The sequence below is a fragment of the Carcharhinus amblyrhynchos genome, chromosome 8, assembly GCF_965287045.1.
Source record: "Carcharhinus amblyrhynchos chromosome 8, sCarAmb.v2.hapA, whole genome shotgun sequence".
Lineage (NCBI taxonomy): Eukaryota > Metazoa > Chordata > Chondrichthyes > Carcharhiniformes > Carcharhinidae > Carcharhinus > Carcharhinus amblyrhynchos.
In genome coordinates this window covers 119308000-119334632 of record NC_137331.1, presented here as the reverse complement: position 1 = coordinate 119334632, position 26633 = coordinate 119308000, and the positions used below count along the sequence as shown (strand labels likewise).

At 42.2% G+C, this 26633-nt stretch overlaps 1 protein-coding gene across 9 annotated transcripts in view; it reads left to right on the top strand.

Annotated features, from left to right (window-relative positions):
- Positions 1-26633, top strand: part of vps13b (vacuolar protein sorting 13 homolog B) — a 942410-nt gene that overhangs the window by 399867 nt on the left and 515910 nt on the right. The window lies entirely within an intron of this gene.

Sequence of the window (26633 nt, the reverse complement as noted above, 5' to 3'; positions counted from 1 at the left end):
TCCCACAGCCCAAAGATGTGCGGGTTAGGTAGATGGGCCATACTAAATTGACCCTCGTGTCAGGGGATTAGCATGGTAAATATGTGGGGTTACAGGAATAGGGCCTGGGTGGGATTGTGGTCAGTGAAGACTGATGGGCCGAATGGCCTCTTTCTGCACTGTAGGGATTCTATGATTGATTCTTCTATGATTTGACAACTTTACGATAACAGTAAATTTTAAGGTTAAAATGCTAATGTAAGAACATAAGGAATAGATATAGCAGTAGACAGTGTGTCTCCCTGAGCCTGCTGTGACATGCATAGAATCCCTACAGTGCAAAAGGAGGCCATTTGGCCCATCAAATCTGCATCAACAGCAATCCCACTCAAGCCCTATCCCAGTGACCCCACATATTTATCCTGTTAAGCTCCCTGACACTAAGGGGCAATCTAGCATGGCCAGTGCACCTAACCAGCACATCTTTGGAGTGTGGGACGAAACTCTAGCAGACACGGAGAGAACGTGCAAACTCCATACAGTCACCTGAGGCCAGAATTGAACCTGGGTTCCTGGCGTTGTGAGACAGCAGTGCTAACCACTGTGCCACTGAGCTGCCCCTATGATGATGGTTGGTCTTCTGCCTGAACTCCACTTTCCTGTCTGCTTCCCATATCCCTTGATTCCCTGAGAGATTAAAAATATATCTAACATAGCCTTGACTATACTAAATGATGGAACGCCCATAGACCTCCGAGGGACAGGATATCTCAGATCTCTGCAGACTCCTCTGTAAAATTGAAACATCACCATTATTATAAAAAATGGCAATAGTTGCATTTAACAATGGAGAGAGCAGATAGTAAAACTCATATCATGCAACATTAGCTGTTGTTTATTTTAATTTATATTATCTTCATTTGTCAAGCTACTTACACCAGGTTTAATCAGATTTAAATTCTGATGTGCTTTCTTCGTACAACACCCTGTTATGGATAAGCGCAGGGCAGTTTAGTTTCTTTTCACCAATGTTTGTAGTTCTGTCTAATTCCTGTTTTAAGTGTGAGTTGTGAAGTGGAGATTATCTGTATTGGGAATTTGATCTGATTTACAAGTAAGGGTATTATTAGAAATATGTTGCACATTGATGTAAGTTTTATAAATTGGAAATCTGAGCCACGCAGTTTTGCTCTGCTTTGAGTAATCTGTTATGACTCAATGCAATAAGTTTAGGGAGGGCAGTTCTCTGACCTGTGATACAGTGCAATGCTGTCACCTCTGTGAGTTGGATGTGGGATAGATCTGGCCCCTGCCATACTGAGTTTCCCCTAAGGTAAAAGTCCTGTGGTTTATTTCGTGGCCACACTGTGAACAAGTCACATTTAGGCTTCAAAATGTCTAGCTTCCAGGCAATCTTGAGTGCTTTCTGTTTCTTGACTCAACTGTCCTGCAGAGGAACAAACCGCCAGGCAAGCATGAAAATCGCACAGCTCCAAACATTTAAATTAGTGTCAGAGTTCAAACTTGTGCAATTTTTTTCCCTCTCCTACTCTACAGACTGGAGGTTTGGATTGCTGTTTCGGATCATGGTGAAGGGCAAACCACTTCACACCAACTCCAAAGTTACAGTATAAGCTCAGCCATGGGCAATGAGAGCAAGTGGGTGTGAATGATACTTGGAGCTGGAATTTGATATTCATGCTTCTGTGGATTGAGAGTTCAACACTGCTACAATAGATATCGGGTACCTCAGTGCAGTTAAATCTTGGATTAACTTTGGAAAAGTCACCGAAGAAAGCTTTTTCTTAACCATATTTAATTACACAATTAGATTGGGATAGACTATCATCTTTTAAGAAAAACAAACTAACAAACTTCATTAAAAAAAAACTTGCATATGGATATAATATTCACATTACTGAAGAAGTTGTATGAACTGATTGTAACAGTATGGGCAGCATGGTGGCACAATAGTTAAAATCATAGAATCCTACAGTAGAGAAAAGGCCATTCGGCCCATTGATTCCACACCGACCACAATCCCACCAGGCCCTACTCCCTAATCCCTACATATTTTACCTACTAATCCCTCTAACCTACACATCTCAGGACACCAAGGGGCAATTTTTTAGCACTGCCTCACAGTGCTAGGGACCCAGTTTCAATTCCCGGCTTGGGTCACCGTCTGTGTGGGTTTCCTCCGGATACTTCTGTTTCCTCCCATTGTCCGAAAGACGTGCTGGTTAGATGCATTGGTCATGTTAAATTCTCCCTCAGTGTACCCTAACAGGCACTGGAGTCCGGTGACTAGGGTATTTTCACAGTAACTTCATTGCATTGTTAATGTAAACCTACTTGTGACACTAATAAATAAGCTTTAAGGAGTCAAGGAAGCACACATTCTACAAAATTCCTGTATATTCATTGAATGTAATTGATTATCTGAAAATTATAAGAGTTTAGCAATGTTGAATTAGAATGGTGAACCCTGCAGCAATGGCAGGTAGAAAATATGCTTTGTTTAAAAGAAAAGTTGCTGCCAGCCAATGAACTTTTAAAAAATCAGATTTGGGACCAGAATAAAGGCTAAATATACTGTGCCTTTAGAAAATAAACTTGGTGCTGAAATTTGGATGGCTTTGTTGCTGGCAAATTGTAAATAGACACTGAAAAGGGATTGCTTTTGTTTTGCAAATGATGAAATGTTTCCAGAAAAAACCTTTACATATTCAGAAACAGAGTTGGGAAAAAACTGAAAGAAATGCCAAGTGCCTTTTGCGGTCAATCCCTGTGGCTAGGGAAGTTGTTAGCATCTATTAAGCTTCTAATCCATCTGAAATTCCTTCTTGCATTCTCATTTTGCTCTTTTACACTTTGACCGACACAAGGTCACAGGTACTGATGGGGCAGGTTCAGCTCGCAGCACCAGGTGCTGAAGTAGCTAGAAACCAGATACAACATTGGGCACAGAGATCAGACTATAATCTTGGCATCTAGGACTAGCGATATAATGCCATTAACTGTTGATTGGATTCTGTAACTCAGTAGCTGTTGATTAGCAAGAGGGATATCGCATATTTACTTGCAGCTTTTCAGTAGTTACCGTGGTTAATGCGCACAGTGAATTTGGTGATGAAGAAACAATCATCAGAATTGTTCAAACTGAGCCTTTTGTTGGTAGACAAGTCAGAAATACTAATTTGCAAGATCATATTTTTTGAATACTTTGCTGCAAAAAAACGTATTTTAAATTCAAGGATTTAAGCTTTTCTCTAAAAGTTAACACTGTTGATCGTCGATAGTTTTGGATGAATAGAATTGAATTGTTTTATGCTAAGGTCGGAGCCCAAATACAAGTTGAGCTAGCTGACCAATTAGCAGATTTATTGAATTGAGTTTTACATTTTTATATTGATGGGATGTGGGTGTTGATGGCTGGTCCAGCATTTATTGTCCTCGATCAGATTGCTAGATCCTTTCAACGCATATGCCGGAATTCTACCGCCTTGCCCACCATGGAATCGGAGAGGGCAAGGGGTGAACAAAGGAAATGTCTGCTGACCTCTGGTGGGAATTTCCGGTCTCGCTCAAGCGAGGCTGTAAAATCTCGCCCATAGAGTCAACCACATTGCTGCGGATCTTGAGTCATCTGTAGCCCAGAGTGGTTAAGGACAGCAGATTTCCTTCCCTAAAGGTCAATAGTGAACCGGATAGGTTTTTACAACAATCGACAATGGTTTCGTGATCATTGTTAGATTTTTAATTACAGTTTTTTTTGTTGAATTTAGATTCCACCACCTGCCGTGGTGAGATTCGAACCCGGGTCCTCAGACCCACCACTCTGGGTTACTAGTCCAGTGACAATACCACTATATCACCATCTCCCCACTTGATATGAGCCAAATCACTGCAAGTTGATGTATATGTGAATTTGAACCAAACCTACAACTGGCCCAAAGTTGAGGATTTGAGCTTTAAATTTCAAACACATTTATATCTTTGGTGATGTTTGGTACAGAATGGAAGCAATTTTTAAGCTCTTGCACCAAGTCGTGTTCTTTCTGCGGTTGCTAGTTTACACTAGTTCCCCGTTCAGCAATGCCTTCATTTTTAAATTCTCATCTTTCTTTTCAGATCTCTCCGTGGCCTAGCCCCTCCCCATTTCTGTAACCTCCTTCAGACTCACAACCTTCGGAGAGATCTGTGCTCATCTAATTCTGGTCTCTTATGCATCTCTGTTTTTAATTGCTCTACTATTGGTGGCTGTGACACCAGCTGACTACACGCTGAGCTCTGAGATTCCATCTCCACACTTCTCACTCTGTCTTCTTCACTAAGACACTCATCAAAACACTTTGACCAAGCTATTGGTTGTTTGCTCTGACATCTCTTTATGTAATTACGTGTCCAATTTTGCTTCGTAATGCTGCTCTAAATCACCTAGGGATGATAGAGACATTGCAAACCATATATACCTGAGTAAAAGTTGACCTCATGTACAATTTGGCTCGTGAGTTGTGGCTTGTAATTTTTCATATAGCTCATGTAAAAGCTGATCTTAATCTTTCAAAGATAAAAGCCCACTGGGAGCTCTGCTCCCCTCCTCCTCCTTGATCCTCTTGTGGGGTAGGAGGGAGTGGGGAGGGTATAGTGGAGGAACCCCTTCACACACTAAAAGAGGCAGGCAGGTGATGCTGTCCAGGAAAACCCTGGTGTTGATCTGCTTATCAGCTGGGAGCTGCTTGAACTGACCCTCCACTTCCATTGCCCGACAGCCCAAATCACTGCTCTCCCCTAGGAAGCACAATCATGACCTAACAGTCTGCCAGTCTGACCCCCTTACCGTTGGAGCTCGAAACTAAACAGTGCAACCTGACTGAGTGTAGCAGACCATACCTCGCCATTGACCCATCCATGTGGCAGCAACAGGTCAAGAGAGCCAGTCGCTCAGTGGACTTGTGTAGATAGATCGGCCAATCTATTTATAAGATGCTGTGTGGGCCCCAATCAAATGTGCATGTAAACCCTTCAAAACATTACTCATGAAAAAGCTTTAAACCTTTTACCTAAACAAAAATTGATCTGAAAGATTTGACTTCTGTAAAGGTGTATGCAGAAATCATAAATTGTTATAGGACCATCAATATGATTTTGCTGTTTAGGCAGGGTATCAGGAAGCAAAGTGTTAGTTTTCTGTCCTGAATTTCACAGCTTCTTTCCTGCGGTTATCAGACTTTTGAATGGACCTACCCCGCATTGCATTGATCTTTTAGCACACGAGAAACAATACTTTTCACTGTATGTTAATACATGTGACAATAATAAATCAAATCAAAAATCCCTTATTATGTTTCTGCCTTGCTTTCAATAAAAGTAACTGAGGTGGATAATGAGTTTACAATTTTGCACTTCAGATAATTGCATCTAGTGATAATTCCAGTTCTAATTTTATAAAATTTCTTTGGTCCTAAATTAAAGCCTGTTTAGTGTTTAACGCTGCGAGGTACCAAATACTACTTGTGTGCATCACTGAAATAAACTTGCTACAACTGGTGCTCAGGGGAACCCCCAAAATGCATGATACCCTAGCCTGGGAGCAGCACAAGAGCGGCATCGGTAATCTTTTGGTGTTCTCTCTCACTGATAAAGTAAGGCAACTTTAATTCCAGTTTATTATCATGTCAAAGGTCCTGGACCTGTCACCTGCTTGATAAAAAACAGGCCTAAAGGTATAGGCTACAGAGGGGCTCAGAGCTGTCAGTAACCACATGATTGGATTATACTGCTGATTTATGGGCCTGACTGCTGGAAGAATTCATTGGTGACAGGCAACTCCAGTGTTAACACCTCTCTTATCACATTCTTTTTTGAGTTCAATTCTCACTTATTTCTCAATTTCCTGCATTATGCGACATGTCAAAAAAGGTTCTTAGTCTTCTTCAGCACTGAGGAGCCACCCAGCGAGGGCATGGTATCAGTGTTGGGAGGAGATTTTGAAAGCAGTGGCATGCATTGCAGTTTGTAAACTGTTTTTTTTCATGCTGGGCTGAAGGGGAGGATTGATATACTAGATGACTCTTCACGGAAAGTGATCTTGTTACCCCCTACTGGGTTGGAGTCTGTTGGGTTGACTGCTTCCCCGGGAGTGTTAAGTGTCTCCTTCCAGCATTTGTTGCTGTGAATATGTTTGTTTGTTCCATGGAGTTTTTGGGCGGAGAAACAGCCACGCATGATGACAATCAGGTTCAATAAAAAGTTGTTGGTGTGATTGCTTCTATAATTTACTTAGGACCTGCATCACTTAACAAATTAGTATTCCCAAAATGTGGATAACTGTGAAGTTACCAGTAGTATCACTGATTCAGTCAAAAGGAAATGTGGGAAACAAAATCTGTTTCCAAATGCCTAACAGTTGCCTGACATTGACACCTTCAGCTTGCTAACTCTTATCTGCTAATTGCATGTTTGTTCATTTATATACTAGTAAAATTTACTCATGCAGAGTAGTCTATTTCCCTTAAGTAAGTCACTGCACTGAAATGACAAGACAAAATGTTAGGCTGAAACTGTATACTTAATAACAGATAAATACTCAGTGTGAGGTACGGAATATCTCGCACACGTTCTGCAAGAAGTTTAAATCTTTACATGCTCCTGCTCTGTGTAGAATATAAATGGGGTATTCTACAGATTCCTATTCCATGCTCCAGTTAAATTAAGGAATTAGGAGATAATGTTGATGAACCATTGAATCATACAGTACAGAAAGGGGCCATTTAGCCCTCTGTTGTAGGTGCTAGACTAGTTTTGCAGGGAACTGCAACAATTATATTGCATGAACAATGATTTATGTGGCACAGTGGTTAGCGCTGCCACCCCGCAGTGCCAGGGAACTGGATTTGATTCCTGGCTTGGGTCACTGTCTGAGCGGAAAAGGCACGTTCTCCCCTTGTCTGTGTGAGTTCCCTCCAGGTGCTGCACAGCCTGAAAGATGAGCAGGTTAGATGCATTGGTCATGCTAAATTCTCCCCTCAGTGAATCTGAACAGGCGCTGGACTGTGGCGACTAGGGGATTTTCACAGTAACTTCATTGCAGTGTTAATGTAAGCCCACTTGTGACACTAATAAATAAACTTTTAATCTTGGGAAAAGTTTTTGTCAGGACAATGATGGAGCTTCCTGCTGTTATTTGAATTGTGCTAAGGTATCATTAACATCCAACAGTGAAACATCTAAGCATAGTGGATAAACATGATCGTTCCCTCACACATGTTCACGAGAAAACTAAGAGCAGTTGATTACTTGATTTTGTTCTTTTCTGGCCTTAATGCTGTCTCCAATCTCCCTGTGGAGAAGTACCTGGCAACAGGGGCCACAATGTAATTAGATTTGATTGGTTCATTCAGATAAAAAGTTACTGACAGTTTTAATGCTAGTTCTGCATTTCAGTAGGGCTATACTTATGAAAATGGCAAAGGGTGTTATTGTGAATAGTTCCTGCAAACACACTCAGCTGGGAAATTACTAATATTGATGAAAATTGGGAACCCCAATAAATTATGCAAAGGCATAAAGAAGCCACCCTTTTCCCTGTAGTTGAAAAAAACTGGCATGCAGCATTGTCAACATGCTTGTGAAGAAACTAGGAGTGGTTGATTACTTGATATAGAGTTTTTTTTAGGCAGTGACCCTAGTGCTGTCTCAGATCTCTGTGAAGAAACACCTGGCAACAGTGACCACAATATGGTGAAACAACATCTTAGTCGCTAACTTGTCAGACTTGAACCAAAATACTTTTACGAGAATAGTTACTGGGGCTCAGCTAAGGGTAATAGAAGTTGCCAATAGAGCAACTAGGAAGTTAGTAAGAAGCAAGATTGTGGATAACTTTGGTGGTCATATCAAAATGCTTTTTTGTTCCAATGTTAGGACTCAAAGCAAATAATACCACTGGAGGCAAACCTCTGGTGAACCCACAATATATGGGAGGTTTTAAATGGCTGCATTGCATCAGTCTTTAATAGATGCTACTTAGCTAGCACTGATATGAAGTACAGTTAGCACGAAAGTTGAGAATGCCACAGTTGTTGCTGATAAAATTTCAAGAAGGCATAAGAGACCTGAAATCTAGTACGGCTGCTGAGGCTGACGGCATTCACTCAGGGTCCCGAGAGTTTGGTTAAGTGAACTCCCCCTATATAATAGTCAATACTTCACTAAAGGCAGTGATTGTTCCCGTGGATTTGATGGAAATGAATGTGCTGCCAATTCTTAAAACCAACCCAGGTCAGAACTGGGACGTTGTTGCAACTTGTAGTGAACATAATAAGAACATAATGTAAGAACATAGTGGGTAGGCAGGAAAGTGGATTTGAGACGACAATCAGATCAACCTTGATCTTATGAAATGGTGGTCTAGGCCTAACAGTCTGAATGGCTTATTTGAACTCCTGACTCATGTTTGTATGTAATACTTCGTTTATTGGCAAGGTGTAAGGTGAAAGGAGTCAATATGTTTCCTGTGTCAACACGCAGACAGAATAGCAGTTACTGTGAAGCCATGTTGTTTTCGGGGGTGACACGTTGGACGATGGTAGCCCTGTTGATAGTGTATATTAAGAAATATTGCATTCTTGTTTTAAAGCCCTTCGTTATCACAACAGGCTTAGAATTGTGCCCTTTGCCCTGAATAAACTAGGCTTGTACTTGTTAGAGTTTAGAAGAATGAGGGGAGATCTCATTGAGACGTATAAGATGATGAATGGGATGGATAGGATAGAGGTGGAGAGACTCTTCCCGCTCAGAAAGGACAGTAGGACTAGGGGGCACAGCCTCAAGATAAAGGGGGGGCGGTTTAGAACAGAGTTGAGGAGGAACTTCTTCACTCAAAGGGTGGTGAATCTCTGGAATTCTCTGCCCGTTGAAGTGGTGGAGGCTACCTCGCTAAATATTTTTAAGACGCGGGTTGATGGGTTTTTGATAAGAGAGGGGATTAAGGGTTATGGGGAGAGGGCGGGAGTGTGGAACTGAGCCACGACAGATCAGCCATGATCTTATTGAATGGCGGGGCAGGCTCGAAGGGCCAGATGGCCTACTCCTGCTCCTATTTCTTATGTTCTTATGTTCTAAAATGTGAACTTGAGAATGACTTCATTGAATTGTCTCCATCGATCATCCCTCGATTTGAGATCTATTCAAGGCTGTGAGTTTCTTCCATGGATTTTCATGTGACTGAATTGGCCATCCTCAACTCTCAGATCTTTGGGTTGCATGGGGCAGGATATCCTGGGACATCTGTGGGAATGGAAGTACAGGGTTTACTTTTCTTTCCTTCTCTGCTGCCCCTCCCGGTCTTTAATGTTACCACGTTAATGCTACCACGCTTTAAGAAGAGCTTGAGTGCATTTGAAGCTTTTTCTTCTTGGACATTGGTTATTTGAGAATTGAGAAAACAAGATCTGGTGGTGGAGACGGTTTTGGACCATTCAGACACAGTGAGCAGGGTTTTCTGGTCGCGCTCACTGCATGGTAGGAAAATCTTGCACAAGGTCCGCAGACCATTCCATGGCCCATGGTCCATGTCCCGCCTGTTACGATTCCCGTGGCGTTAGAGGGGAGAATTCCGCCCAGTGTCTATTTCGTTAATGTTGATTTCTGCAAGAATTTTGCCTGACTACATATAGAGATGGCTTCAAGAACGAGAGCAGTGTTTGTTCACAGTCCTTCCATTGAATTTGGAGGAGGTAGTGGAGACATTGCTGATGGAATTTCTGTAGCATTCTTATGTGCTGGTGATACACAGTCCAGGTGACAGTGCAGCGGAGGAGTGAGCTGTTCTGTATTTTATTGACCTATGGAATCAGTTGGGCTTTTATTGACTAACGGTGGTCTTTGTTGTCAAACACTCACTGCCACAGTTTATTGAAGTATTTAAAATGGTGAAGGGATTACGCTGTGTGTGCGCAGAATGTTTGCACTAGATGGCTTAGAGTAAATGAGGGGTTATGCGTTTAAGCTTTGTAAGCATGGAACTAGGTTGTACATAAAGATTGGCTATATGCTACATCATTCAACATTCCACCAACCTTTTGTACACAATGATATTAACCACGGCGAGTAACTCATCTTGCTCGCCATTAAATTGTTGCAAAAATCTGCATTCAACACACAATCCAGCAACTTGAGCCAAGCATTCTTCTGTATGAAGAAAAACGTGATAGTGAAGCAAAAAATAGGAAGATAATGCACCTTAATAAGTGGCTTGAGAGTTTGAGGGAGGATTTTTAGAGTGCTGGGATCTCTTCCACAACACGTAGGACCTGTACGAAGAGGACAGGTTGCATCTTAACTGGAAGGGCATTAACATTCCAGCGGGGAGATTTGATCATGCAGTTTGGGTGGGTTTAAGCTAATAAGACGGGGGGGTGGGATCTAGAGCAGTAAGTCGTGGATTTACACAGACAGACTGTTGAGAACTCAGTGAATGGGTCCTGTAAGTCCCTGCAAAAATGAAGGATAAAGATGGCAAGATTCAGGAACTCTGGATGACGAGAGAGATTGTGAGCTTAGTGAAAAGAAGGAGGCATACATAAATTTCAGGAAATTGAAAACAGATGAGGCTCATGAAGAATACAAAGCAGGGAAGAGATTGGGAGTCGAGCCCGCCTGATCCCCAATCTCTTCCAACCTCCAACCTCCTCTGACCCCCCCAACCTCCCCCAAATACCCCTGACCTACCCCCCACTTTCCTTGGAGCTGCCCAATGGTATCTGCCCCCTTAGATTCCCTGTTGCTTAGTGGAGACCGTGGTGCTTACCTCCTTTCTCGCCCCTGGGGGTTATGTTGCTTGGTTCCTGTTTTTAAAAAGCCGCAGTGATTCATGTTGACGTGATATCACGCCTGGTGGGTGAGAAGATTCGATGAGGGCTGAAGTTGTGACATTAAGCCTATGAAAGTGATGCTAATGGATTCAAATTGATGCAACTCAGGGCTGTGCCTTTCCTGGAAGTAAACCCGATTATGTCATTGAAGAGGGCTTGGGAAGATCCCAAAATCTCACTGGTGCAAATCCTGTTTTTGGCTTCTCATGATATTTAGCGGCCATGCTCTGATTTGTGCCTGCAGTTAATAGGTCTGTTAAATCATGCCCATGTTGTAATTTTTCAGTGTTCATTAAATGGGTCCTCCGTTAAAGGCACTGCTTTCAGTTGTGGGATTTTGAGATTTTCTTGCTTGCATTGGGAATGAAGATGTGTTTCTGGGCCCTTTAATAAGCAACAAGTGTGTCATAGATTAGCATCTTCAATATTTATTTTAAATCCAAGGCATTAACTTTTTAAGGCTGGTCAGTTATAGTTTATATTGTTTTTGGCCCTGATGATCCTGGATTAAAATCAAGGTAGGGCAGTTATTACGTGTTCATGCACTATTTTCATGCTGGTGTAAAGTGTTTTCTCATAGAACCCTACAGTGCAAAAGAAGGCCATTCAGCCCATCGAACCTGTACCATCCACAATCCCATCCAGGCCCTATTCCTATAATCCCACAGATTTACTCTGTTAATCCCCTGACTCTGGGATCAGTTTTGCATGGCCAGTCAACCTACTGCATATACTTTTGAAGAATGGTAAGATCAAATGGAATCAGCTTGGCAAACTTAAGTTTGTCAGAAGAACACGTGCTCTCTTACTGCTCGACAAGCATACAGCAAACAGAAGCAACCCTTCGTAGCTTGACAGAGTGTAAGGTTCAGCAAGCGGAATAATATTGCCAGTGCACTGTATATCAATATTTAAAGTTTATTTATTAGTGTCACAGGTAGACTTACATTAACACTGCAATGAAATTACTGTGAAAATCCCCTAGTTGCCACACTCCAGCGCCTGTTCGGGTACAATGAGGGAGAATTTAGCACGGCCAGTGCACCTAACCAGCATGTCTTTTGGACTGTGGGAGGAAACCGGAGCACCCGGAGGAAACCCACACAGACACGGGAAGAATGTGCAGACGCTGCACAGACAGTGACCCAAGCCGGGAATCGAACCTGGGTCCCTGGTGTTGTGAGACAGCAGTGCTAACCACTGTGCAGCTGCCAATTTTTTAGCGCCAATTTTGTTTCTGTAAAACCTATAGCAGGAACCTTAAAGCATGCAAATGCTAAGCATCAAGAGGGAAAAAACTGTGAATTAGGGAGATCAATTTGCCTTTGGTTTTTATTTAGTTCTTTCATGATATTTAGGTGTAACTGACAAGTCCAACATTTGTTGCTACTGCCTAAATGCCCTGAGAAGGTGATCAGCCTTGCACCATGGCAGTCCATCTGGTATTAGTAGCACAACTCTGTGTCTTGGTAGGACACTTCAGAAGGCAGTTAAGAGTTGATCACTGTGAATCTGGAGTTACATGTGTTAAGCACGGCAGGTAAGGATGGCAGATTTCCTTCTCTAAAGGACCTTAGTAAACTAGTTGAGTTTTTACAACAATTGCTGGCAGTGGTTCAAGTGTATTATTGAGCACTTTTCAATTCCAGATTTTATTAATTGTATTTAACTTCTACTAGCTGCAGTGGTGGGATTTGAGCCTATGTCCAGAGACTATTAGCCTGGGCCTCTGGATTACTGGTCCACTTTGCTAACATTTATCCCAAATTTCTTGTTCCGACATATAAATTGAGATGGCTACCTTACATCACTAAGAAAAGCTGGGGGTGGTACAGAGCATGAAACACTCTTCCACTCTTGAAGCTGATTCTGATGCAGCCCAGACTGATGTTCTGTTGATTTGAGTTTTACGTCAAATGAATGTGGGTAGTCTCATTGTACCTGAGGGTCAGTAGCACAAAACTGGCTTTAATAAGTCTAGGCAAAAACTGATTGGACTGCAAATGTAGCCATGATTCACGGATGTGGGCATTGCTGGCTCAGTCAACATTCATTGCCCATCTCTAATTGCCCTTGAGAAGGTGATGAGTTGCCCTTTTGAACCACTGCAGTTCCTCTGGTGTAGGTACGTCCGTAGTGTTGCTAGGAAGGAAGTTCCAGGATTTTGACTCAGTGACAGTGAAGGAATGGTACTATGTTTCCAGTCAGGATGGTGAGTGGTTTGGAGGGGAATTTCCATGTGGTAGGGTTCCCATGTGCCTAGCAGTTAGGTGGTAGAGGTCCTGGGTTTGGAACGTGCTGCCAAAGGTGATTTCCTCCAATGCATCTTGTAGATGATATTCACTGCTGCCACAGTGTGTTAGTGGTGGAGGGTGCGAATATTTGTGGTTGGGGTGCCAGCCTGTTGGAGCTGCACTCATCCAGACAAGTGGAGAGTATTCCATCACACTTCAGACTTGTGCTTTGGAAACGGTGGACAGGCAAGAATAGTTTGTAATGAGGATATATGTAAGTTACTGGGTCAGAACTGGGAAAAGTTACTGCCCAGCTGGTTATTTAATCCTTGTTTCACAAGTGAATCTCATCATCACATTTCTTTGTAAGTTGTCACACTTGAAACTTTGTAAATTTAACAGTGGATTGCATTTACATCTGTTATGAGAGCGCATTAGTCAGCATCATTGGGGTTTCTTAAGTAACCTGGCATACAAAGAACACCAAATGTGTCAGATCGTATGTCTGGGAATATTTCTGTATGGAAATAACATCAGCTTGTCACTATAGATTTCTGTCAGATTTTCATCAGAAGTGCATTTCCTTCCTGTCATGCTCACGTTTCAGTGGTACACTTTGAGAAGAAGTGGAATGAAGCAAAGCCAGTCATTTTAAATGTATAGTAAGGTTATCTAGGAATAGAAAATCCTGAAGGAAGAATAGCCAGGGTCAGTACCATAGTTAGAGTTAGAAGTAGTTTTAATTCTTCTAACTTTTCCTCGGTAACTCTTGTGCTAAGAAGGTTGAAATCATTTGAAGTCTCTGATTTCAGTCAGGGAATTGGATGGTTCCCAGTACAGGGTAATTGCCCACCAGAACTTTCTGGGCAATTGCTGTGCAGATGTTGCAGGAGGGATTGCAAGGAGTTCCCCAGTGCACCTTCTGGGCTATCTTCTGAGTATGTCCTCCCCCACATGTAACATAAGAACTAGGAGCAGGAGTAGGCCATCTGGCCTCTTTGAGCCTGCTGTGCCATTCAATAAGATCATGGCTGATCTTTTCAGGGACTCAGCTCCACTTACCCGCCCGCTCACCATAACCCTTACTTCCTTTACTGGCCAAAAATTTATCTATCTTTGCCTTAAAAACATTCATTGAGGTAGCCTCAGCTGCTTCACTGGGCAGGGAATTGCACAGATTAACAACCTTTGTGGGAAGAAATCCCTCCTCAACTCAGTCCTAAATCTGCTGCCCCTTATTTTAAGGCCATGCCGCCTAGCTCTGGTTTCACCTGCCAGTGGAAATAACCTCCCTGCTTCTATCTTATCTATTCCCTTCATAATCTTATATGTTTCTGTAAAATATCCCCTCATTCTTCGAAATTCCAATGAGTATAGCCCCAGTCAACTTGGTCTCTCTTCATAAGCCAATCCTCTCAACTCCGGAATAAACCGTATTGAATCCCTTTTGCACCCCCTCCAATGTGAGTTTACTCTTTCTCAAGTAAGGAGACCGAAACTGAATACAGTACTCCAGGTGTGGCCTCACCAGCATCTTATACAGCTGCAACATAACTTCACTGTTTTTAAACTCCATCCCTCTAGCAATGATGGACAAAATTCCATTTGCCTTCTTAATTACCTACTGCACATGCAAACCAACATTTTGTGATTCATGCACAAGGACACTCAGGTCCCTCTGCACAGCAGCATGCTGCAATTTTTTACCATTTAAATAATAGTCCATTTTGCTGTTATTCCTACCAAAATGGATAACCTCACATTTACCAACATTGTACTCCATCTGCCAGACCCTTGCCCACTCATTTGAACTATCTAAATTCCTTTGCAGGCATTCAGCATCCTCTGCACTCTTTGCTCTACCAATCTTAGTGTCACCTGTGAATTTAGACACATAACGCTTTGTCTCCAACTCAAATCATCTATGTGAATTGTGAACAATTGCAGTCCCAACATTGATCCCTGAGGCACATCACTAGTTACTGATCACCAGTCACAAGATACCCCCAGTTGTTGCTTTCTGTTAATTAACCAATCCTCTATCCATGCTAATATATTACCCGTAACGCTTTGTATCTTTATCTAACACAGCTGCTTTTTGTACGGCACCTTGTCGAATGCTTTCTGGAAATCCAGATACACCACATCCACTGGTTCCCTATTGTCCACCATGCTCATAGTGTCCTCAAAGAATTCCACTAAATTAGTTAAACATGATATGCCTTTCATGAATCCCTGCTGCGCCTGCCCTATCTAGATGTCTTGCTGTTTCTTTTTTGATGATATATTTAAGCATTTTCCTCATGACGGAAGTTAAGCTAACTGGTCTATAGTTACCCATCTATTGTCCACCTTTTTTAAACAGTGGTGTCACATATGCTGTTTTTCAATCGGCGGAAACCATCCGAGAGTCCAGCAAATTTTGGTAAATTACCACAAGTGCATTTGCTATTTCCCCCGTCATCTCTTTTAGTACCCCGGAATGCATTCCATCAGGGCCAGGAGACATGTCTGTCTTCAGCCCCATTAGCTTACCCAACACTGCTTCTTTAGTGATAATAATCATTTCTGGGTCCTCACCTGCCATTGTCTCCTTGTCATCAATTTTTGGCATGTTATTTGTGTCTTCCTATGATCTGAGGCTCGGGGCCAATATTGATGTGGTAGTTTCTCAGGGTGGTGTTTTTGGCCCAAATGTCTTTTGCTCTTTCATGAATGACTTCCTGTCCATTGTAGAGCAGCGTAGTGGTTAGCACTACTGCCTCACAGTGCCAGGGACCCGGGTTGTGTGGAGTTTGCACATTCCCCCCATATCTGCTTGGGTTTCCTCTGGGCGCTTTGGTTTCTTCCTGCACTCCAAAGGTGTGTAGATTAGGTAGATTAACCACGGTAAGGCATGGAGTTATGGGGATAGAGTGGAGAGGAGGGTCTGGGTGGAATATTCTTTTGGAGAGTCGGTGTAGTCTTGATGGGCCAAGTGGCTGTATTCTGCACTATAAAGATTCCATAATGTCAAAAACTGGGATACTTGATAATGAAACTGAATCCTTTTCAATCATCCATTCCTTAGATTATGAAGCTGCCTGTGTTCAAATGCAGCAAAACCTGGGCAACTTTTCAGCCTGGGCTGATAACTGGCAAGTAAAATTAGTGCCATTTCCAGCAATATATAGTTGCGCCATCTCCCCATTACATTCAGTGGCATTTCTATTGCTGAATAACCCACCCATTAAGACCCTGGCAGTCACCAGGACTTAACTGAACCAGCCATATGAATAAAGACATTGGAATGTGGGATATAGGAGCAGGAGTAAGCTATTCAGTCCCTTGGTCCTGTTCTGCCATTCAGCTGGATCATGATGGATCTTCTGCCTTAACATTACTTTCCCGCACTCTCCCCATGTCCCTTGATGTCTTTATTATCTAGAAATCTATTTATCTCTGCCTTAAATATTCCTAAAATTCTGTGACAAAAGAGAAAGTTAGAGGCTGGATATATTTAGTGAACAGATCATCTCTGGAGGAGTACGTTGACATAAATGATTAATAATTCTAACGATTATTAATGATCTGGAGAGACAAGTTCAAATCCTACAATGCAACTGCGGAATTTAAATTCAATAAAGAAATCTGAAATAGGAAACTAGTCTCGGTAATTGTGATCACGAAACCTTCAATTTCTCATAAATACTCAACTGGGTCACCAGTGTCCTCCATGGAAGGGAATCTGCTGATATGTGATTCTATGCTCACAACAATGTAATTGACTCCTACCTGCTCTCTGAAAGGCCCCAGCAAACCATTCGATTGATTAGCTGCATTCTTGAATACAATGTCACAATTGTCCCTCCGCACAAATTGGCGGAACGGCAAATTGTGCGGAGGGTGTGGAGAGTCTGCAGAAGGATCTAGATAGGCTGGGTGAATGGGCCAGGAACTGGCAAATGGAATTTAATGTTGGCAAGTGCGAGGTGGTCCACTTTGGTAGGAAGGATTATTACTTATGCGGTGAAAAAGTGCAGCAGGCGACGGTGCAGAGGGACCTTGGGGTCCTTGTGCATAAGTCGCAAAAACCCAGCTTGCAGGTGCAGCAGGTGGTCAGGAAGGCGAATGGGATGCTGGCCTTCATAGCGAAGGGGATCGAATATAAAAGTAGGGAGGTCTTGCTGCGGCTGTATAGGGCATTGGTGAGGCCGCAGCTGGAGTACTGTGTGCAGTTTTGGGCGCCGTACTTACGCAAGGATATTTTGGCCTTGGAGGGAGTGCAGAGGAGGTTTACTAGGCTGATGCCGGAGTTGAGGGGGTTGAGCTATGAGGAGAGGCTGAATAAACTAGGCTTGTACTCGTTAGAGTTTGGAAGAATGAGGGGAGATCTCATTGAGACGTATGAGATGATGAATGGGATGGATAGGATAGAGGTGGAGAGACTCTTCCTGCTCAGAAAGGATAGTAGGACTCGGGGGCACAGCCTCAAGATAAAGGGGGGTGCGGTTTAGAACGGAGTTGAGGAGGAACTTCTTCACTCAAAGGGTGGTGAATCTCTGGAATTCTCTGCCCGTTGAAGTGGTGGAGGCTACCTCGCTAAATATTTTTAAGACGCGGGTTGATGGGTTTTTGATAAGAGAGGGGATTAAGGGTTATGGGGAGAGGGCGGGAATGTGGAACTGAGCCACGACAGATCAGCCATGATCTTATTGAATGGCGGGGCAGGCTCGAAGGGCTAGATGGCCTACTCCTCCTATTTCTTATGTTCTTATGTTCTTATTTCAAGAACAATTAGGGATGACCAATAAATGCCAATCTCGCCAGTGATGCTTCCTTGAATTAATATATCTAACAAACCTCCTAATTTCACTATCTGCAAGGCAAAGTTCCAAACAGCACAGAAGAAGCTTGACACCACCCAGGACAAACTGACCTTCTTGGTTGGCACCTTATTCATCACCGTAAAAATTTACTTCCTCCACCACTGGTGCACCGTGCATTGCAACAACACTTTATAAACCCTCAACCTCTGTCTAGAAGGGCAAGGGCAGCAGGTGCCTTGGAACCCCACCACCTGCAAGTTGCTCTCCAAGGCTAAAATCACGAGGGTCTGAAATTAAGTGGATGGGTAGAAACCTTTATTATTGGTGGAAGGATCGAAAACTAGAGGGCACTGATTGAAGGCGATTGGTAAAAGAAGCAGCAGCATCAGGAGGGAAAAAAAATTGACAGACCGAGTGGTTAGGATCTGGAATTCACTGCATGTGTGTGTGGCGGAAACAGATTCAGTTGTGACTTTCAAAAGTGAATTGGATCTGGAAAGAAAACAAATTTGCAAGGCTATGGGAAAAAGATGGGCAAATGCTGTTTTATCCCAGCAACATTATAAAACAAGATTTCATACCAGCCCACATAAAGGGGCATGAGTGAAGATGATCAAAAGCTTGGACAAAGGAAGACTGGTCATAAAGGAGGAGAGAGTGGGGTGAGGTTTAGGCAGGGAGTTCCAGAAGATCAGCTGGTCAGCTGAAGGCACAGTTATTAATTAAAATTAGGGATGCATAAAAGGCCAAACTCGGAGGAGAACTTGTGATCTCAGGAGGATTATAGGGAACTTAGTGCAAGTTAGTATATGGGCAACAGAGTTTTGCTGAGCATCAACATGGAAAATCCATTTAAAAAGACTTTTAAAATCATTCAGTGTGAGATAATAAATAACTTTGTCCTCCACCTCCAATGACTAAGTACATAGGACAAAGCTTAGCTAAGCACAAGTAATTAGAAATTCTGCAAGGCAGGGCTCTGAAAATAATTGCTGAACATTACTTTGGCTGACGTCTTGTTTGCTCATTTTAAAACAAAAGTTAATTTAGAGGTTGTGAGTGTAACTTCTGCTATCAGTCCCTAACTTCCTTTGCTACGGTGGCGGTGAACCATCATCTTAACCCACTGCAGTCGATATTGTGTTGATACATCAACCACGTTGTTAGGGAGGGCATTCTAGGATTTTGACCCTGCTTTGTGTGGGTGAGGACATGCCTGGGCAATTTTCCACATTGCCAGTATTGTAACTGTATAGGAACAGCTTGGCTATGGGTGTGACTGTTTCTGGAACACCAGTACTACAGCCAGAATGTTGTCAGGCCTGTAGCTTTTGCTGTAACCAGTTCCTTAAGCCATTCCTTGATGCCAAGTGGAGTGAATCAAGTTGACTTAAAACAAGTATTTGTGATGCTGAGGAGTTTAGCAGGAGGCTGAAATGGATTGTCTACTTGGAGATTTTGACCGAAGATGGCTGAAAATGTTTCTCTTGCACCCCCCGAGTGCATGATTCCCCTATTATTGTGGTTGAGGATTTTTGTAGAGACCCCTAGTCTGGTTACCCACTGATATTCCTGACTGGATGTGGCAAGACTGCAGCGCTTTACTCTGATCAGTTTATTGTTGATCACTTTCCTCCATCGCATGCTGCTTCACTGTTTAGCATGTACATAATCCTGTGTTGTAGCTTTGTCAGATTGGCACTCCTCTTGAACTTTGCCTAGTGCTGCTCTGAGCATACTTTCCTGCAATCCTCATTGAACCAGGATAGATTTTTGAGCTTGATGGTTATGGTAGAGTGAAGGATATGTAAGGGCCATAAGTTAACTCATATCAGTCTGAAGTGATCGAACCCTTATCCTGAGATTGTGTCCCTGTGTTCCAGATTCCCTAGCCACTGGAAAGAAGTTCACAGTTCCTACCTTGTCAAACCCTTCAGAATCCTGTATGCTTCAGTGCGATCACCTCTCATTCTTTCCAAACTTTGTAGAATGTAGGCTCAATTTACTCAGCATCTTTCTGGAACCAATCTAATCAGCATTCTCTGTCCCACCTTTAAAGTCAGTGCATCCTTCATTAGGTACGGAGACTAAAACTTAGCACAATATTCTAGATTTGGTCTTGCCAAAGTCTAATACATTTTTAGGAAGATGCCCTTATTTCTGTGTTCCGTAAGTCCAGCCATAAAGACCAACATACGATTTGGCTTCCTAATTGCTTGATGTATCTGCATTGTGTTCCTTGGATGAACGTATCCAAGTGGTTAGCACTGCTGCCCCATAGCACCAGGGGGACACATTCGATTCTGGCCTTGGATGACTCCCTGTATGAAGTTTGAGTGTTTCCCCCATGTCTGCATGGGTTTCCTCTGGGTACTCTGGTTTCCTCCCACACTCCAAAGCTGTGTAGGTTAGGTGGATTGGCCATGCTCAATAACCTTTGTTGTCCAAAGATTAGGGTAGGTTAGGTGGATTAGCCATGGTAAATGTGGAGGATAGGGGAAAGGGCGGAGGGAAGGGCTTGAGTAGGATGCGCTTTCGGAGAGTCGGTGCAAAGGCGATGGGCTGGATGGCTGTTTTCTGCACTGTAGGGATTCCATGATTCTAAATCCCTCTTAATATCAACATTTAAAAGCTCATACCTTTACAAAAAAAATCTGCTTTTCCATTTTTATGATCAAAGCGGCTTATCTCACACTTCCCCACATTATAATCCTACCTTGTTGCACACTCACTTAACCAGTTTATGTCTCTTTGCAACCTCTTTGTGTCCTTTGGGCCTGCTAGCCTCTCCCCCACCTCCAGGAGTAGTTCACTGCACCGAGGTTTACTATAGCTCCCCACTTAAAGGAGCTGGTGGCCCAACCTCGCTGGAGTGAAGGAGATGCAATTGAGGCTCCCCCAGATGTCGGGCACTGGAGGGCTGCCCTCTGGGCATTGCCACCTTGGCAGTGCCAGCCTGGGCCCCTGGCACTGTCTAAGGGGAAAAGTGGCAAAGCCCAGGGGGCATCTTGCCATCAGGCATGAGGCAGTACCAAGTTGGGGGGGGGGGTGCCTGATAGCTGCCACTCTGCAGTTAGGATCGGTGGGTTTTTATGCAAATTTGACATTTTGAATTTTTTGGGGAGAATTACCCCGAAGATGTTAAACCAAGTTCCTGGCTGCGGGTTCGAGTGAATGGAAAAGGTTATTGGGTTCTGAGTTCTTCCAGTGTCCTTTCCTGACATTGCTTTCTTAATCTCCATCAACAGTCCGGAATAACTGGGCATTCATTCCATTGCATAAGGGTGGGACCTTGCATACAAAGCAGCCGTGACTCTAATTTTAAAAGGAATTCATTAGTTAGAAGAACTTTGGGATATTCAGAGGGTGCTAAAGGCCATGTAGAAATGTCAGTTTCTTTTTTGGTTACCATTTCTCTTCAATGGATATATTCTTTAATTCTTATTGTGCAATGCTTGCTGGGCAGCCATCAGTAAAATGAATGACATCTGCAGGGTTTTGACTACTAGCAGAAAAAATATCCTGAGTTACAGAATACACTGAATATGGCTGCAAGGGAGGGGAGAAATCTTAGTAAGTCCATTAGAATTGGTCTCAGGCAGTTTATTGATGTTTATTTGTTAATCTAAGATTCTCTCATATACTGTAGTTGTTGAACCACTGCCACCGCATCTTGAGCTTTGCATAAAAATTCCCTCATTTTCCTCAGAGCACTCTTACAATGCGATGTGACCTGGTAAAATGCTGTATTGAAAAAGTTACAAATTTTACATGATTAAGGTCCCTGGTGTCGTGTAGGGGAATTTCACCGTAACTTCACTGCAGTGTTAATGTAAGCCTACTTCTGACAAAAAGTAAGTAAACTTAAATAAACTTAAACAAGCCTCATCTCAAAACATCTACATAATAAGATTTAATTTTGCTGTTTTTCAACATATAGATAGATATATTCTCTCGATATTTCTCAACAGTGTTAGCCGCTTATGACGTCCCTTACTTTTTTTTAGTCATTCGTGGGACATGGGCGTTGCTGACTGGCCAGCATTTATTGCCCTTTAGAAAGTGGGGGTGAGCTGCCTTCTTGAATCACTACATGTGCTGTGGGTTGACCCACTATGCTGTCAGGGAGGGAATTCCAGGACTTTGACCCAGGAACTGCGAGGAAATGGTGATATATTTCCAAGTCAGGACACTGCAGTTAATTAAATAACATCTTTCCTTTGCTGCATCTCTCCTGAAGGTGATCGCTTCTCCTGGATTGCAGTTGCACGTACACTGCTGTTTAGTAACCTGGTGTCAAAATACCGATTGGTAACATTTTCAGAATAAAAGTCTTTACACTTATATGATGCCTTTCATGAACTCAGAGTCCCTGAAAGCACTTTACACCCATTGAAATACATTTGAAGTGTAGATGATGTTGCTAAGAAGCATGTTATACAATTTGCACACAACAAAACTTCACAACCAGCATTTTGACAATTTTGTCTTGTATTGTTGGTTGAGAGATATTAATGAAGAAGCAGAGAAGATTCTCTCACCCCTCTTTGAAATAATGCCACAATACCATTGGCATTCACCAAAATGGGCAAACTGGACCTGGCTAATCCAAAAGATCAGCATCGAGTGACTATACCAGACTTGAGCCTGCTGATTCAAAGCTGTGTGCAACCACTTGAGCGACTGTGATCGCTTCTGTGGGAACTCTGGAGAGTAACTGTTTAAGCTTATTTATTAGTGTCACAAGTAGGCTTCCTGAAAGAGTTTTGTAAGCTTGGGAATCTGTTACCCCTTCTTGGTCACAGCATATGGATGCCCAACTAAGCTAGATTTGAGAAAAATACATCTAATGAGCTAGTATGAGGTGTGGGTTGTTGAATATTTTTAAGGCGGAGGTAGATGGATTCTTGTTGGGCAAGAGATTCAAAAGTTATTGGGAGTAGATGGGGAATGTGGGATTTGAGACACCAACAGATCAGCCATGATCTTATTAAATGGCAGAGCAGGCTTGAAGGGCTGTATGGCATACTTCTGCTCCTATTTCATATGTTTGTATGAAAGAGAAATGTCTTGAGAAGCCAAGGACTTGAATATTACTGAAACTTTTTGCTAAGCTGTAGGCTAATGTTGCATAATTATTACCCATTTGTTAATAGTTGATTAAACCTAATTTTATGCTGAAACAGTGGGACCAGCAAATTTCCTCAATCATTAATGACCCTTCTGAGATACTTCTGTCAAAACCACCTGCAGCTCATTCACGCCAGTAATGCAAGGGCATAAATTTACACCAGATAATTTAGGTGCAACATGGTCCAAAGAAAGGTATTAGATATTAATTTAAGTTAGATTTTTCGTTTGAGAGTGATTTTCTTTGCAATTTGTTTTTCAATTTGGTTGCAGATATCTTCACTTTACTCTGTAAGTGTACCCAGACGTTTTTGGTCCTTTTCTCATGCAATCAGAAAGACTTGAGAATAGCCTTCCAAATAAGGCTGTTTATTCCTATTCTGAAAGTGACCATCACCATCTTTTGAAAGCCCCATTCAGAGGCTCACAATCATTAAGGCTACGTCCTAATTCTGCACTATGCTGCAAGAGTAGAGGCAGGAGGCTCAGACAATGAGGACTCATGGCAGAAGGCAGCCACCCAGTCTGTACTACTCCTTTTGTTGGCACTGCATTTCTGCCTGTTTCACACCAATTTTGCATTCCAGTATAGACAAACAAGTTCCACAGAAAATTTTGTCATGCATTGCTGCCGGCAATGTTGGCTTAGGAACAAGTGTACATTATGTCTTAATTTCAGCAGAAGTGTGATCCAGGAAATTATGCGCCAAGTTTCTTTGGTTATAAGGCCATTCTCAATTCACTGAGGCTTGTTTTAAAGAAATGCCAACTTTGCATCCAGTTAAAGAGGATGTTTCCGAAGACTCCTAATGAATAACAGAGAACTGAGTTAGAAAATAATAATGATCTGAATATGTGTTAACTGAAATACACTGAAGAAAATGTCTCAATGCAAAAATGGTGCTGTACCCCTCCAAGGATTATGCCTCTAAGCGATTCCCCTCTTTTGATTTGACATGAATGGATTAGTACTCTGTTTTTACAATGTAATTTTAGTAAGATTGATGATTATTGCTGGAATAATTTTTGTTAGACTTTTGTGTTTTCTTTTAAATGTTGGTGTTCTTTGCACAAATTTAAGCTTAATTGGTAGAAAATTCCTTTGAAGATCCCAGCAGACCAACATAAGGTCTGAATGAGCTAGTAAAGAATAACTTGGCAACAGCTTAAACAGTTTGTGTCTTAAGCCTCCTTTAAATTGTAATTAGTTCAAGCTCAGAAAATAGTTGAAAACTCCTGACACTGGATTAGAGACTAGTTGTTACTTTCTATGTAAAGAAGAGGACATAATTTTTTGCTGAAGTAAGCCCTTAAGTACAGAGGTGGTAATATGTAGATGCCCATATCCTATTTACTGCATCAGATCATATTTGCCCATCTTGCTGACCTGCTTTGGTTTGTAATCCAGCACAGCCTTAAATATTACATTTTTGTCTTGGTCTTCCATGTCCTCCATGGACAATTTAATAACCTTTTCCATCCTTACAAATTTGTGGAACTCTCTGTTTTTCTGATTAAAGCCTCTTGAGTATTTACTCTCCTTCTGTCCCAGAACTGGTAGCCATACTTGGATTCCACAAATCTTTTGTTGCTCCAACTAATCTCTTTCTCTCTTTGCCTCAGAGTTTGTTTCTCCATGGAGTATTTTTGGTTGTTTTTCTACATTAAAAATTTTTACATAAATACAGACTGTTGGTAGCTACTGCATTTCCCACATTTGCTTTTCTGATGAGAAGCAAAGTTTAGAGGGGCGTGCTGTCAATGAAATTTCCCTCTTCCTCTGCCCACTTAGAAGAATGGTTAAAAATAAAAAAGTAATCTCTCACTCCTGAGGAGACAGTTGTACTTCTGGTCGGGGTTTTTGGCCGCGCTAGCCGCCCAAGGTCAACGGACCTTTGCATGGTCCTGTTCCACTCTCTCCGATTCCCGTGGTGGGCAGGACAGGAAAATTCACAGGCTTTTCCAGCTTTACCAGAAACTGACTATTCTAGCTGTTAGTTGATATTGGTTATAGTGATGTCAAAATTTGACTGCATAAAAAACATTCAAACCTTTTGTCCTCTTAAGCTCTAGATATGGATTTGGATACAATTGTGCCAGAAACAAACTCTTGTAATGAGGTGCTGCTGTCTACTTGGCTACGCCTTTTCTGGTCCAGATACTTTCCAGCCATCGCTTCAGGCTAAAAGATTCCATCAGATAGTTTTAGCCATTTTGGGATGAGTAAGACGCAAACTATATTTTCAAATAATGTTTCGAACCCTTAGAGCCATGCAAAACTAATGATTGACAGTGATGGTGGGAATGCTCAGATGAGTGGCAGTGCAGGGAAAGTTGGAGGTTGCACTGTGAATTCTGCTTTGCAGAGCTTCACATGGGGTTCCTTGCTGACTCTGAGCATGTCCTGGTTGTACAGATGGTCAGGGAAGGGTGGTGCTCACAACTAAGTGGGTTCCATATGAGAGAAGAATATGATTGGAGCCTCAAATGTCTGGTCCTGTAGTTTTTAAAATTTAATTGTTGTATGTGAATTACATAATATTTGACCAATCTCCTTTAACCTCTTTTTATTGAGGTTTCATCTGAGGCATTCTGTTCTCAGTTGGATCGAACCTTAGTTTACACAGTAGCTGGGTCATGACAGAAACATTTGTCCTCAGAGGCTGCAAAAGCTTGAATAGTTCTGATGTACATTTTATTTGTGGGTGGTGGGGTTTGGGTGTGTTGTGGAGGTGGTTAGGGGCCAATGGGCGGGGGAAGGTGGGAGTGGAAACAAAGGCAAAAAAGTGTAAGATAATGTCAGTTGCGACAGATTGCATGCCAGTGATCTGCAGAGAAGAGTTCATACACAGCTAATGCTTTGTGATATTCTTAAGCATGTAGTTTGTTAAATACTGCCAAGGGCCCGCATGCTTAATGTTGTTGATGAAGAATGATGCCCACATTAAGGGATTAATGTTTGTTAGAACTACTGGAATGCTACATCTTCAACAGCCACCTATTATGTATGTGTATCATTTATTTCCCTGTTGACCAAGTTAATGATTGTGAGCCTCTGAATGATGCTTTCAAAAGATGGTGATGGTCACTTTCAGAATAGGAATGATCCTCCTTTAAAAGCTTTAATGCGTTAACTGACTTGTTTTCTCAACTCTAAACACTGTTAACATGCTGCGTTGGGTGTAGATTTGTGCTGTCATCTGTGATTCTGCTGTTATGCCTGCAGAGCTGAAGTAATCGCTGTGCTGTTCTTAAAAAAAACCCAAAATTTTTGTATTCTGCTGCTTCTCTTGCTACTTTGCAGGGCCGTCCATGACTTGGAACTCAGGATCTTCAAGTAGAATGTTAATGTCATGACAGTTTGAGCTCTGGATTTAACTCCTAGTTTAAAAATATTGCTTTGTCCAAGGGCATTTGTTCAGGTCTGATTTCGGAACTTAACAATGTAAATGGCTCTTCGTCACTCTGACGGTTTTCTGGCATGACATGTACTAATGGGACAATGTCAGCAAATCTTACCTCACCCTGTTTCCACCCTCCAGAATTCTTAACATCTGGGCAACTGCAGTGATTATAAACTGTCCCGTTGGAGTCATAAAGAG